Below are 4,383 nucleotides of genomic sequence, written 5' to 3' on the forward strand. Positions count from 1 at the left end.
AGCTGTGTGTCCTCCAACTAGACGATACTAAGTGAAAAAGTGATGCTAGTTATAGAAGTGTACCACCTTTCTGACCCTCAGTTTTTCTCATCTATAAAATGGAGATATTAATATCAACTTTATAGTGTTGCTGTGGGGGTTAAATTATAAAATACAATAAAACAACACTGTACCTGGCCCATAACCTAGGTTTATATATCTGTTGCCTCATCCCAGCCAATTAACTTACCCAGCCAATTCAATATTCATCCCATTAATTTACCCAACCAATTCAATACTTGTTGCCAGAACATTGAAGTCAAATCCAGTATCAGGTGAGACGTTTGAAGGAATTAAATGGACTGGGGTAAATGGCCAGAGGAAGAGGCAGATGACTTTGGTAATTGCCTATTTTGGAGGTATAACAGGTCAGTGACTCTCAAAGTTTGTTCCTTGGAATAGCGTCACTTGGCAACTTGTCAGAAATGTAAACTCTGGAGTCCTACCTCAGACTTACTAAATGGAAACTCCATGATAGAGCCTAGCAATTTATAGTTGAACAAGGCCTCCAGGTGATTCTGATACATGCTAGTGGGACACTGCCAATAACACCAAAAACCTGCATTATCAGCCTTTGTTGAAGACCTGGTATAAACAAGCAATATTTAGAGAAATATTGGAAAGCTAAGCTGTTCCTCCATCTCCTACAAGTAAGGTTAAAGAAAGTATGGTTAAAGTAAAAAGTCAGGTTTTTTTTTAAACAGTGTTAAAACACATTGGTGTGTGAAAACATGCCTGGTTTGGTTGTAACATGCATTGCCAGCAATTTGCCCCTAATTCATCCAACAAATTCATTCAGCAGTTAGTAATAGTGCTCCTGTTATGTGTCAGGCATTGGTCCAGGCTCTACTAATAGAATAAAATCCAGGCTCTACTAATAGAATAAAACCTTCTTAAGTGATACAACCATCATTAGTAATTGGTTGGTTAATCAAAAATGTTAGTTAAAGATGGCATCATAAAACATGAGACACAAATGTTTTACTTTAATATCAAATGTATAAATGAATATGTATTTGCCTATCTTTTGATATAAGACAAAAACTTTTTAAGTTGCTAGTATTGCAGCTTATCACATCTATAACAAGCTATTTTATTATTTTTAGTCAAATTGGAAAGCTAAAAGACATTTGGAAAACAATTTGAATGAAGAATTCTTCTAGATTATTCAGAATATTTAAATATTATTTTAAAATGGTCTTGGTGACATTCATTGAATAAAAATTCATTTTTAGCTTCTCACATTTATTTTCATCAAGTTACATTTAACTTGGGTTGCATAGGAGCACTATCTTTTTTAAGCACTCATATTCATCAGTTTATGTAATATTGAGCTGAATGATATAATAAGTACAATTGGCATATACAGATTTGGGAACCCTCCCAACTGACTACTGGGAAGTATAACAGCCCATTCCCTCTTTGAAACAGAACTAACTGCATAGGCACACGAGAGCTCAGTCTATTTACTTCAAGAGTTCTCCAAGCTGTGGGGAACAGTCAGTATTTATTAAAGGAATGGTGAACATTGGTTAATCCAGTGATTAGGTTAAGTGGAAGTTGGTTATAAGAGTCTTTATCAGGATTGTTTCAGGGGAGCCAACAAATAACTTATTTTTTAAGATAAGTTGGAGCAGACTTGATTATTCCTGTAATAAGGCCACTTTAACTCACATTTCAGCTTGCTTTCTCAAGTGGAGATTATTGAGTTAAGGTTGGCCGGTCTTGGCTATGTTTAGCTCACAGAAGTTTACTACTAACAATGATCATTCATTGAATGCTTAAAAGCTGACATTTGTAGTTCTGTTTTCTTTAAAATTTTTTACCCATGAAGGCTGTAGTAGTTATCTAATGCCACGATAGTGCTTCATAACAAACCAGCTCCAAACTTGAATTAAAAGAGCCAGTTGTTATTTCTCACAAGTTATGAGTTGACTGGAAAGTTCTGCTGATCTGGGCCAGTAGGCTGATCTCAGCTGGCCTTGCTCATGTGTCTGCAGTCAGCTGGTAGGTCAAATGGAGGCTGACTGGTCAAAGAGGATCTCATCTGGGACTACTTACTTCTCCTCCCCATAACCTTTCATCCTCTGGCTCGTTAGTCCAGCTTGCCCCATGGCAATGATAGAGTCTTCAATCCACCCCCACCTCCCCTCCAAACTGCTTCCTCTGAGCTGTGCTTTGTTGCCATGCCCTCAGTTCAGGGTGCACCATTCTAAGAAGCAGTTGCATTTCCTCTGCATTCCATATAGGTAAGACCCAAGGCCACCCAAAATATTTATAATTATATGCTCACACATATGTGAATATCTTTCATAACAAAATGCCAGGAAAAGCTTTGCTTCATCTGAAGGATTAGCTTGTTGATTCTGCATGGAGAATGTTAATCTTGTAGCTGACTGTGTTTTCTTGGCTACTTTGGCTGTCAAGGAGCTCAGCATCCAATTCTCAACTGAAGTAGCCGTCCTTGACCTGCCTGTCACTGATCTTGATCTTCCATCTTCAGCTCCATTTTCCTTGATCTTGATATTTATTCACTTATATTTTTCTATTGGCTTATATATTTTACCTGAAAGTTGCTGAAAATTATTTTAAAAACTATCTGGTCTATATATACTTAAATAATTATAATTTCCATTACAACACTGAGTTCACAATGGGACAATCAACGGTGGATTTGATTAGCCAATACTTTTACCCAATGATAGAGTATTGCAATCATTCAGTGGAAAGATCATTTGATAACTTCTACTAACTCTGGAATATTTCTGTTGTTGTGGGTTAGATTAAGGCCTCTTAGACCTTAATGTGCATACGAATCACCTGAGGATCTTGTGAAATTGTAGATACTGAGTTAAAAGGTGTGGGACAGGGGTCTGATATTGTGAATTTCTATCAAGCTCCCAGGTGATGCCAATGTTGCTGGTCCTCAGACTGCATTCATAATCGCAAAGGTGAAAGTATAATAATAAGACCAAAGCTATGATGACCAGTGCTGTGACATTTAGAATTGATTCACTTGTTTCAGGTAATATGTGTGCAATGGATCCCAGAAAAGTGAGTTCAAAAAGCAGATAAATCTGTGCAAAATGGTCACCCCTGTACTCCAGGTTGTGATCATCCTCAATCAGTGGCATCAACTTCACATTTGTTTAAAAGCTGGCTCCTAGCTGCTCTTTATGTTTATAGACCTGATTTCCACCCTACCCATTTATTTTGCGGTGGCCTCGTAAAGAGTGGATTCCCAGGAAATCACTCAGTTCAACCTCCCATCCAGGAAAGGGAACCTCCTTCTCTCCTGCCACTGACAATGGTCCACAGCAGCCTGTTTGATATCCATAGATGGCAGGGACTCACTATCTCCAAGGGAGCCTCTTCCACTAAGGAATGGTTCTTATGAAAACAAAGTTTGTTGCTGAGTCAAAATCAATTTCCTTGTAACCTCACCCATTAAGCCTATTCTGCCATTTGCAGCATTTGAAGTCCGCTCTCAAGTCAGCCTTCCCCACACTACAGAGAGCTGCTATGACTCCTTTCTCCTCTTCTCTGGTTAGACCCTCTCAATCCTTCATTTGCTCTGCTTAAAGGTCTGTATTTTTAGACATTTTACCACCTTTTTCTGGGAGTGGCCCAGTTGGTCAATATTCTCTTAAAAAATGGTGCCTAGGCTGTGTGCGGTGGGGTCATGCCTGTAATCCCAGCACTTTGGGAGGCCGAGGCAGGTGGATCACAAGGTCAGGAGTTTGAGACCAGCCTGGCCAATATGGTGAAACCCTGTTTCTACTAAAAATACAAAAATTAGTCGGGCGTGGTGACATGTGCCTGTAATCCCAGCCACTTGGGAGGCTGAAGTGGGAGAATCGCTAAACCCAGGGAGGTGGAGGTTGCAGTGAGCCGAAATCATGCCACTGCACTCCAGCCTGGGTGACAGAGTGAGACTCGGTCTCAAAAAAAAAAAAAAAAAGGTGCCTAGTACATACCCCCTAAAATTGAAAGCAGGGTCTTGAATAGATACTTATACACCCATACCCATGGTCAGAACAGCATTATTCACTATAGCCAAAAGGTAGAAGCAACTCTGGTGTCCATCAATGGATGAATGAATAAGCAAAATGTGGTCTAAAAATACACTGGAATGTTATTCAGCCTCAAAAAGGAATTCTGACATGTGCTACAACATGGATGAACCTTGACAACACTGTGCTAAGTGAAATAAGCCAGGCATAAATGGACAAATACCATATGATTCCACTTATGAGGTACCTAGGGCAGCCAAATTCACAGAGACAGAAAGTAGAATGGCGATTGCCAGGGGCTGGGGGTGGGTGAGGAAGGTAAATGGGTGTT

Source organism: Trachypithecus francoisi, unplaced genomic scaffold (assembly GCF_009764315.1).
Source record: "Trachypithecus francoisi isolate TF-2019V2 unplaced genomic scaffold, Tfra_2.0 Lachesis_group21, whole genome shotgun sequence".
Taxonomy (NCBI): domain Eukaryota; kingdom Metazoa; phylum Chordata; class Mammalia; order Primates; family Cercopithecidae; genus Trachypithecus; species Trachypithecus francoisi.